The sequence below is a fragment of the Thunnus thynnus genome, chromosome 14 (genome assembly GCF_963924715.1).
Source record: "Thunnus thynnus chromosome 14, fThuThy2.1, whole genome shotgun sequence".
Taxonomy (NCBI): domain Eukaryota; kingdom Metazoa; phylum Chordata; class Actinopteri; order Scombriformes; family Scombridae; genus Thunnus; species Thunnus thynnus.
The window spans coordinates 20,279,390-20,291,304 of NC_089530.1; the positions used below are offsets into that span (position 1 = coordinate 20,279,390).

The 11,915-nt window shown below is 38.0% G+C and overlaps 1 long non-coding RNA gene across 1 annotated transcript; it reads right to left on the reverse strand.

Annotated features, from left to right (window-relative positions):
* Positions 1-289: 289 nt before the first annotated feature.
* Positions 290-9,519, reverse strand: LOC137197636 (uncharacterized). Its single transcript, XR_010931493.1, has 3 exons — positions 9,409-9,519; positions 8,098-8,385; positions 290-703 (listed from the first exon to the last, which is right to left on the reverse strand). It is a non-coding gene; the product is annotated as an uncharacterized lncRNA (long non-coding RNA).
* Between the last annotated feature and the right edge of the window lie 2,396 nt (positions 9,520-11,915).

Below are 11,915 nucleotides of genomic sequence, written 5' to 3' on the forward strand. Positions count from 1 at the left end.
TCATACAGCCATTATGTATTTCTGATGCAGACACTTGGGTAATTCAATGAGCAAAGGCAAATTCTCATATTGAAATTCACCACCACACTGTTCTTTCTTAAGTTAAATTAGAATATGCAAGCAAGGCTTCATCTGATCCTTCTGTAACTGCATTATTAAGCTGCTACAAGTGTTTGACTTGGGATATTGGAGGCCACTGTCAAACGTACAAGGTGGATGTGAGGAAGCTTATCCTCAAAAGAAATAGAAGCTCAATAGAAAAGCTGTAAATACACACTGAACATTAAAGTCAATAACTGCAACAATATTTTTATTGACACAACTACAAACAAATAAGGTAACCTAGTGACTGGAGAAATCTAAAAAGCTACAAAGCAAGCTGCTGAAGTGTGAGTAAGGCACTGAATTTCTCAGTTGTGGGGATGATCTTCTAAAGCCGGTCTCGATCCCTGACCTCCACATGGAGGAGGGACAAGTGAAGCGAGGATTCTCCCTCTGGGCGTCAACACACAATTGCAGAAACACACCCCCGTCCCAGTGTAATGTCTGTAAATGCTCTCTGCATATACACACACATCAGTCACACGCTGCTCGTTTTATTATTCTGCCTGCAGGGAGAGTCCCAGGGGCATCAGTTTCATCACGATCCACGCGCACCATCCACACCTCCGCTCACTTGACTTGGCACACAGATGGCCGAGTTCTGGTTTTAAAAAGGGGAAGAAAAATAGAGAGAATCAAACATATCTCCTTTTGTCACTCTCTCTTGTCTGTCTCCTATTGGTATAAATTACATTTGAGCAGAGCTGCGGGTGGTTTATATTTAGTCATGCGATGTACTATGATCCTATCATTACTCATCCCTACAAGCTTTGATAATACAGATTCTGGCTCCACTGTAAGTGTCTGCCTGGGGAATTCTTTCTAGATTTAGTTTGGCCCTTACCTCATCTTCTCCTCTGCACTGTTGCACTGTTTCTCCTCATCTCATCATTCTCGCTCTATTTCTCTTCATCTCTGTCTTCCTGTCTGTCTATCTCTCTGTTTCTCTGATTCTGACTACCTCTCTTTTTTTTGTATGCGTTCCTCAGAAACAGCCAGCAAAGGAGGAGTGTGGCAGGACTGTATGATTATTCATCCAGGGAAAAGCAGAGAGCTTTTTCCACTTACTCACTCACTCAGCCCACGGCCAGTTTGCCTATCTGTGATTAAATTCATCAACACCGTCCCCTTCTTCCATACGCGCGCACACACACACACACGCACGCACGCACACGCACACGATTATCCTCAGCAAGTTGCCATTAGAGGTCTCTCCCTATGTTATAAATAGCGTCTCACACACACACACACACACACTCACTCACTTCCTTTACACCAAGTTCAGTGAAATTCGCTTTGCCCGTTTAATCATATATTCCCTCACCACTTCCACTGTAAGAGCAGAAGTTTTAGCTTTGTGCTTTGACCATAAACATCACTTGAATTAGGCATATTCAATTTTTCTCTTATTAATGCAAACTTGCAGACTGTGTTCCCCAATAGACCATTACAAACCAAATTCATATTATGCAAATACGAACAGAAAATGAGCGTAAGGGATGAGAGTTGTACTATTGGGACAGTCCAAGGCTGCCAGCAGTATGAATTAATTGTGTCCTGGCATGTGGGGCCGGAGGAAGCAACAGCAGGAGGGGGTTTTATCCCTCTCGCTGCAGCATGGAGCTCTGCTGGAGTTTTAGATCTGGTGATTAGGCTGTGAGGTCGAGCTACTCAGCGGAAATCTCTTCTGAATTCTGAGGAAGCGCTGAAGGCATGTTCTTCACTGCATCAGAAGAGGAGAGAAAAAAGTTTTTTTTTTTCAGATGCAGCTGGCCAGTACACAAAATATGAGAGGGCTTCAAGGTCCTTTGATTTGAAGCCAGTCTCTCATTGTGAGACCTCTGATTGAACCATTTTAGGGCAGGGCTGATGCGTTTTACCGGATGGAACTATGTTTCAGCTCGTCTCGCATTGCCATTGTTCAGTTCTGTATTGTAAAAATAATTTGTGTAATATAAAAAGCTATGAATGCAATTAGGCAACACCTAACAAAGCACACTCATGTACTCCACTTTGTAATATTACTGACAATCCACTAGAAAAATAACTGGCTGAAATGCAGATTCCCTGGATAATCAAACTGCAAGGGTTAAAAAAATGCCCAAGGCTGTATTTCCACCTAAGGCGTTGCATAATTCATGAGATAGTCTGTTGTGGGTTTTAGTGAACAGCATAAAAACAACCTCCCATCCCTGACAGACTAGGTATAGATCTGACATGATACACCTACACCTATCCCTCAGCTCCAACTGCCCTTTTTATAAAGAAAACATGCTCTGTTCTCTCAAACAGTGTTATAGTCAGGCATTCATGTGTGAAAGCAGGTCTTGTGCAAATGTTCAAAGCACTACCACAGACATATTGAAATAATAGATTGTAAAAAAAAAATATGGACGTCTTGGACTGCCGTTTTGAAGCCTTGAGTTTGGCGATTTGACCGTCATCATCTTGGATTTTTGGAGCCAGAAATGATGTGACCACATTTGGATGAGAGGCTGACGCTAACACTAGGTGCTAGCTTGGTTAGCACACTACATTTACAGTCTATGATAACGCTAATGCTAATGCTAAATTTCGCTAGCGAAAAACAGGCTTAAAACCATTAAATGCACAATATGTAATTTCTGTCGCTAGGGGTCTCTCAATCAAAGCAATAACAGAAGATGGAGTTTGATGACACTGTGAAGTGCCGTGGGATCATGGGAGTTGTTGTCCTCATTGTTAAACAACCAGCTTCTCCAGGTTAGGATTCCTTCAGTGTTCATCGTTCAGGATGTTTTTACTGGGAGCCAAATTATCCACAGAAGATTAAAACTGGTAAAAAACAGTGAATAAAGCAATTTCATGTAAAAGAAAATAATTTTTTTTTAAAAAAAAAATCTGTGTTTCCCTGATGCTGTTCGGAGGGCACAGGATGTCAGGGAGGGGCTGCTATCTGAGCTACTTCTAATGTTTGCTCAGCTTGTTTTTCTGATAACGTAAGATCCAGATATCTAATAACTAAAATACTTCATCCGGTTAAAAGGTACAGTTAAAAATGACCAAGATTGAAAAAGTTTATCATAAAAATGTGGCTTAAAACTGAATAAAAGTAATTTATCGCAATTTCTGGCAGACAGCCACAACACCAACATATTATCTTGTGTGCGCATACTCTTTGGTAGAGGGGGTACAATGCCATTGACAGATGACCAAATGAAACAAACTGTTACCTTGATTAAATTACAGATTTCTCGTTTGAAAATTGTTGGAGACATTTCAGATAATGTACAACTCAAAATATATAACATAGATATAGTCATTTTTAGACATTTTAGTCATTATAGTTACATATAGTTACATATTATAGACTCCTTAGAGGGTCTTTTAGTACAACCAAGCACTGAACAAGACTTTTTTAGGTGGACAAAATGTTACAATTAACTTTGAAATATGTTATGTAATCAACATTGTTGCCATGGTAGCGACTTGTCAATCACAAGGTAGCCCTGCCCTAAAGCAAACGCTGCTTTATTGTCTATTTTACTCTAAATGGGACCATCATTTACAAAATAATCATGCTGTATTTAAGAAGACTTCTCTATTGAAGAAACTAGCGGCTGAAACCATAAACTCATTAGGAAAGTGTTTACTGAGGTAGTGAGAAGTAGTCATTTTCTCATTGACTTCCATGCAATCGGACTTCTTTTTTGAGTCAGTGGAATCGCCCCCTGCTGGCCATTAGAAAGAATGCAGGTTTAAAGGACTTCCGCATTGGTTTCACTTTTCAGACTAGAAGCTATGTACTTGATTGAAATCAACAAACTAGTTGTTATTGTCAATGTTAAGCACAGTACAGCCCATTGTGTTGAGAGGTGAAAGCCAGTATGCATGCTGTGTTGAATCAAATAGACTAAGGAATGCATAGAAAATAATATTTTTTATAAATGATCCTCTTTTCCATTTCTCACTTGTTTTTTTTCCCTTTAAGTCACCATGGTACTTTATAGTGAAATGACAAATTGATCATCTAAGGAGTTGGCTTGTGAAAGAGTGGTGGTGTGTATTGACAGGGGAAAACTGAAAAGACCTATATACTATTATACACCAAACAAAATGATGGTGCTCTGAATAGAAATGTTAAAGGAGGACTGTTTATCCTATATCTGGAATAAATCACATAGCCATATAAGCCAGTAAGTTGAACATGCTGCATCAGCAATACAACAATACAAGGTCAGCACAGTTATTTCCATATCTTGTGACAGATACTGTATTCCAAAGTAAGATTTGAGCAGAAACTGTTAAGGAGTCATATGCTTTTAAACTAAGCATTTTTAAAGGATAGGTTCACAGTTTTTCAAGTCTTTTTTAAAACAATTGTCAGGTGCCCATATGAACATTGGAACAGGTTTTACTTGCTCTAATCATTCCTCCTGCAAATACTGACCATTAAAAATATCCCTTCCTATTGTGCTTTCAGTGTAAGTGCTGGTGACCAAATACATAGTCCTCGTTTTATGTATATATTTGTACATACAGTATTTGTTCTAAAAAGACTAGCTTTGGAAGATATCCACTTGATTTATCTAACCCGGACAGCTAAACCTTCATATTAGCTTCAGATAAATTTTAAATTCATTTTTGCATAAAACAAGGACTGTGTATTTTGTCCCCCTTCACTGACACTGAAAGCGGATCAGGAAAGGATCTTTGACTGGCCAATATGAACAGGAGGAATAATTAGGGCAAGAAAATCCTGTTTCAATGTTCTCAATCTTTTAAGACAGACTTGAAAAATTGTGAAGCTATGTGTGAAGCTATCCCTAAGGTACCCACGACAACTACTTGCAAAGGCTCTGTAGCTACACCATAGCTGACACACACCTCCTCAAAAATTTAACTACACGTTGGGACTACAGCAGCAACCAAGATATCACGTTGGGACCAAAAGAACTGTAATTGGTCAGCTTGTGTTTCTACTGCCAATAAAGATTGTTGAGATTGAAGAAAACATGAAGCAGTTGAAAAAAAAGGCTCAGTTATCGTCTCCTTTTCAGTAACACACATCAAGCAAAGTCATTTCACAGGTCTCTGTAAATAGAAGAATGTAAATACAGCAATTACATGGCATAGTTTCATATTCATTAATGAAACAAGACAGACTTTCCCACCATCACTCCTATCACAATGTAAATGAAAGAACGCAGTTACTGTGGAAAGTATAAGTAAAGCATGATAAGGCCTGATTGTGTACGATTCATCTGTCTAGTGTTGCAGGACGCTATCACTGAGTGAAACCTGACACTTAACAAGTATCTAAGTAGGTAGATAAACCAACGCAGGTAATGAGATGAATGATTTGGTGGATGGACAGGAAGTTAAATGTCAACAATTTTGATAATCGTCATATCAGCCACTCATCAAGCAAAAATGCCAAATGTGAAGATTTGATGCTTGAAAAAAAAACAAACATATAGTCTGTTCATGGGAATTCTTGTTTCTACATATGTAATTACATACGTACTTTTTTTAAAATCATTTTCTTCACATTCTCATGCTGAAGGAAAGGTTTCAAAGAATTCCAATAAACCACAACAACACACTGCCATGAGATTGTGAAACTGTGTTTGTTGGAATAACTGATACATTAATCAGACTTACACAAATGGTGCCCACTGAAATCTTTCTGCCCATCGCTGTTGACCCTCCACTCATCCCCCAAGTACTTATAAACTGGTCAATATTAACAAGTGCTTCACCAAATAGAAGACAAACAGCTTCAAGCTAACATGTTACTACATGTGTGCCTTCCAATGATTGTTTTGTGTAATGTTAAGTGTAATAAACATGCCTCTGCCATATATGCAGCCACCATGCACACCCCAAACATCTCCAGGCCTGTTTTCAAGTATGACAAGCATGCTTGATGACATCCATGACATGAAAATATTGCTTTTAATCTTCATTTTCCTTTAAGATGCTGCTCCTGAAGCAGTTCTTGTTAAGAGCCTCCAGCACAGTAGTTAAGACGTTCGCTGGGAATTCTTTAATTGCATCATCCGGCATTCATGACACACTCTGATCCTCTTGGGGGAACAAGTGTTTCTTTCCATTTGTGTCAATCAAATTTGCTGTGCTTAACCTCTGTCACCTGTCATTCATCTAATTAAACAACACAAGTAATGAGGAATGTTGATGGGGGGATCTCTCGTTGGGTGTAACACGCCAGCTGTAACAATTTTCAATAATAATTTATAATTATTTGCTGCATTCTCACCAGTATGTTGCTGTTAGCTTGTATGTTTTACCTTTAATATGTGATCATTTAAAAACATGTACATGTAAACATCATCAATATAATCAATATAGACATGTCATCAAAACAACTTCACGGTTAGAGCCGCATCACTCACTGAGCCCTCCGTTGACTTAAACCAAGTTGATTAGAGTTTTTATGCTGTTTTTATCCTGTCTTTAAAATTATTTATTATAATGCAATTTGTAAAGCACTTTGAACTGCCACTGTGTATGAAATGTGCTATATAAAGAAATTGTTTTGCCTTTCAATGGGAAAACAGCGTTGGGTAGTTACTTATTAGTATTAATAAAAAAAAAATCAATAGAAATTAATAGTTTCTAACATGTAACAAGATTACACTTCTCTGATAAAAGTAATTGTACTTTGAATTACTTTTGAATATCTTTCTAAAAACCTATAGAAATACTTTGACACTCAACTTTTAAACCAACATCGTTGACAAGTCCTTAAAGTGCTTCAGGAAAAAAATTGGAAATTTGCACATCCACAGTTCCATGACAACTGTGCAATCTCAATCTTCTGATATGATCTAAAGCAGCTCCTAAATTGACTTGCTTCTAAAATTGCCTCAATCTCAAGATATTTCAATAAAATAAAAGTTTACCTTCAAACATTTAATACAGTAGTGGTTAATAACTACCACAAGACTTCATGTCTTTCTGACCTGAACATAACCTACATTGTACAACTTCCAGATAAAAATTGTATTGTTCTGGGAAATCATTTAAAAAAATAATGAGTATCTCTGCACGTGTGGAAGCATCCGATCTCCTTCTTGACTCCGCTAACTCCAGCATCTCTCCTGCCAGCACTTATCTATCTTTGCTCACTTACAGAAGCTGTTGCTAGGTAACAGTTCACGCCCACATGTGTATATCAAATTTTATATCTAAACAAAATCCAATGGTCAATGAATAGACTATTAAATTAGGCGTTACAGAATACTTCTGTTGAAATTCTCTTTATAAAGAAAGTTTTCATTAGTTCACTACTTTAATATGATTACCAAAAGTTAAACTGTAATGCATTACTCTACTGTATTAGTAGGGAGAGTAATATAATCACATTAATGTGTTATTTAGTAATCTATTAGTCATGATAAGCCTCAATCTTCAGGCTGATCAGTTTCCCTTTTCCTTTACATGACCCAGAAACCCATGGCTGAACTGCTCACAGTAAATATTCTGCTTTGTAACCAAAACCCACAGGGGATTACTAATTAGGTAAGGAAACAGCACAACACTGTGAGTAGAAGATGGGATGAGGGAGAGGATACTGGAGGAGGGGGCTGATTGGCGAATGAAGAGAGAGGAAGCAAATAACAGGAGAGAGGTGGGAAGATGGAGAAGACGGAAGGAAAAAAAAACAGCGGAAGATGACAGGAAGACTGGAGAATTGTAAATTAATTATAACGCAACAGCAACTTGAGATGGTCATAGGAATAACATGCAGAGGAGTCACAGTGATACGACAAGAAGTCAAGTGTGACAGACACACAGAAGGATATGGAGATTTGCACATGGATAGAGACTTTCACAAAAAGAGATTGGATTGAGAAATTTGCACATAAAAAGACCAACAATGAAACTGAATTGAGGGAATGATGGAGGGGAATAAAAATCCTCACACAGGCCTCTTAAACATGATCGGAGAAGGCAACAGGGACACGTTTCAGCCACCTCGTGCTTACATACCTGCCTGTCAACCTGCCAGCTCTGCATATCCCACGGAAGATGTTCCAGAGGGGCCAGGCTCCGTGCCGACACATTCCAACACAAAGGCCCTTTCAGTAGGCATGAGACGGTGGTTATGTGGCCAGGGACCAGTCTGGGTCAGCCAGCACTGCAGAGCTAATACGTGCCTAGACTTTTACCACAAAGCCCCTCAGGCCCCACAGTCAATGAGCCCAGAGATTGCTGTGCCGCTTTCACTTTGGGAGCTCAGGATCTGAGAGTGAGAGTGGAGGGGCGAAGACACGGCGCCTTGGAATGAGAAGTGAAACAGACGTTTTAGTAGAGGATATGGCTGGCTGCTTCTACATCTTGCTAGCCCCTGATGTGTATTCAACATTAGCAGCAACACAAGACAACATCTGAGCAACTGAGCCGTATCCCCTCTTCAGTCAGCCAAAGCTAAAAAATAATTTTTAATATGAAATTTAAATCAGAGTCTTGCAACTGAATTTCTCTGTTTGTACCTATTTGCAATTCACATAGGCAGTGTATGCCTTCCCCACATCATACTTGCAAATGATGCATGGGAGTATTGGTAAGTGGGTTCACAGGGATGTTGGGAGGTAAGCTTGAGACCACCTAGCTCACCAAATCAAAACCAATGTTTTAGGACATAACCCACTGAGAGAAGCATTGCAGAGCGAGCCTCGTGAGACACTTCCGTAAAGCAGAAAACACGCTGCAGTGGCTGTGCCATTCAACTGACAGATAAAGATGTATAACATTTTGACAGCATGGATCAGTGTTCAACAGGTGAGCTCTGAATGGTAAAGAGAGGCACCTCCAGAATAAATACAAAAAGCCAAAGTCCTGGCCTCTATTTCAATAGTCTTGGCTAGATATTGTTGATGATACAGACCATATCTAACATCTTTTAAAACTGGTGCATACCCATGTTACAGTTGCACAGGTATTTCCATTTAACCTAAACAGATGGCTTATCAGCCAGGTTAAATGAAAACACCTGTGTGCAAGAACTTTTAATGTAGTCAACAATTAGAAAAACAGAAATAGATAAAAAAAAAAAAGCAGCAAAATTCATAGAATTTAAAACTTTTCTGTTTTACCCACTCAGAGAATCAACTATTGACCAGTGGATTAATTTCTTTTTTTAGAATAGTTATACTATTGGCTTCATTCTGCTCTTTAGAAGTTGGGAAAATTTATATGAGATACATTTTGCCTAAGTAGTTGATTAGTCCTAATCCTTGAAGCCTTATGTTATACAAGTACAAGTTTATCAATTTGTTCAGAAAATAGCATAAAACTCACCTTTGTGTGGCTTGCACAACTTGGCAACAACTTGGAAAAAGTCTGCTTTTGGACCACAGAAAGATTTTGTGTAACCATTAGGTAACCTTGGTACGACCACACAGGTGTTTTCACTTAACCTGAGCAGAGGTCTAATTAGCCAGAATAAATGAAAACACCTGTATGTGCGCAAGAACTTTTAATGTATTGTCACAATTTAATAAAAATACAACAATAAATTAAATAAAAAGCGACATAATTCATAGCATTTTAAACATTTTTCTCTCAATTTTATCCACTCGGAGAATCAACCATTGACCAGTGGATTCTTTTTTTTTTTTCTTTTTTTTTTTTAAATATATAAAGCTACATTATTGGCTTCATACTACTCTTTTGGAAGTAGTTGATTGATCCTCATCTTTGAAGCCTTTTATCTTGTAAAAGTTTAACAATTTGTTTAAAAAATCCTTTGAATAAAGCGTAAAAATCAACTTTGTGTGGCCTGTACTCCTTGTTTGTATTCCTTCATTCTGAGATGGATTCAGTCAAGTGCTCACACAAGTAAACTCTCAGAAAAAGTCTGCTTTCAGACCACAGAAAGATTTTAACCGTTCGTAACCATTAGAATTTTTAGGTCTGTCTACACATTACAGGTGTTTTCACTTACATTGAACAGAGGTCTAATCAGCCAGAATAGACGAAAACACCTGTATGTGTGCAAGAACTTTATTTATTATTTATGGACACAGTTGAATAAAATTACAGTGAATCAGTGAAACAGAAAAAAACAGCTAAATTAATAAAATATTAAACATTTTTTCCATTTTAACTGTTCTAATGGAATCACTATTATACTACACATGTGTATTCATTGTTTATTGTTTTTTTTAAAGCTTTCATTGGGCAGTGCTTAGTTTTGTTAAGTTTTGTTTAGCAGTGTTTAGTTTTGTCTTGCTCATTGTTGGGGAAGTTTAAACTATCTGGTTAAAGCCCCTTGTCTTGTAAAAGTTACACACATTGTTTGAAAAGTACTTTGAATAAAGCATAAATCTCACCTTTGTGTGGCTTGTCCAAGTAGGTATATTTGTGGTGTGTAACTGGTTATTGGACTATTGGACTGGACTATAAGCATTTTAAGCCTGTGTTTTGACATCCACTAACATCAAATTTCTGTGGTTAAGACGTGGTAAAGAGGTAATGCCTCTGTGGTTCCAATACATCTGATATGAGGCATCAGATAACTCCTGTGGGTTTAACTGGTCTTACACTTTTTACACTGACACTTTTTGGGTCACTAACACTAGCAGATACACAGCAAAGGTGACGGACAGAAATTCAGTAGCCTAGCAACATTAAGGCTACAAATTACCCAAAATGTAACACTCTCTTAACGTAACAGCCGCACTTTGTAACCTTCACTACCACCATACTAATTTTGAATAACATAAAAAAGTCTTTTTGGCAGAGTTTCATTCCCTTTGGTCATCTGCGTATTATTTTAATTCAATAATAGCAAAACAGGTGAGGGTTCAAATTGCAGTGAGGCAGGTGCTTGTGTTTCACTATACAGTGATTCACTGCAATCAAAGGATCAAAGAATCCCACATATCCAGGTCAATTTCATGATAGATTCATCAGAGTTTAGTCGGTGTGTTTGATTGAACATCCTAACACCTCTTGATCACTGCATGGCCCCTGATTCTCCACTCCAACATTCCAACAAAGCGAACTTATCAGAGTGGGTTTTTTCTCTCTCTCGCACTCTCCTGAATCAAATCCCAGTTTACTGCAGGGTGGAAATTATCATCAATGCTTCTGAAGCATCAACATGAAAGCTGAGGGGTTTTTTTTTCATGACTGATGGCCAATGGATTTTGTTTTGTTGTTGTTTTGTTTTGTTTTGTTTTTTGTGTGAGCACAATATATTTCAAAGAGACTGTGAGGTTGAACACTATTTCAGTCTTACTCCGGGATGGCTTCAGGTGAGGCCCACACTCACCAAGTGGTGGTGTGATCAGCATACTGACTGACAACACAACAATAAAGAAGGAGGAGATAGAGAGAGAGAGAGAAAGAAGGATGAAAAGAAAATTAATGAGTTTCAAATTAAATTTTAAACAAGAGAGAAGAAAAGGCACACAGCCTAAAATAACAAATCCAACAATCCATCTTGACTGTGAGTCTGTTAGTATCAAACAAGAGATGTTTGGTAGCATTTTATGAATTAAATACACAAAATCTTGAGCAGTCACGAGTAAGATACAAATGAGGAAGCAATTTGTCAGATTAGTAGGATCATGCGCTACTGAGGTGACACAGAAATGTTTAGTAATTGTGAGATAACATAATGATGCATTCTTTAACAAGTCAGCATGATGCATTACTTTATTTGAGGAGGCACAAAAATAGATATATGTGCGTAATGAGGAAGTAATGATTAATTGTTCGCTATGTGCCATTTAGCGGCTTATCAGAGCCAATTAGGGATGATTAATTAAGAAAGTGGTAAGTGCAGACTCATGAAGATC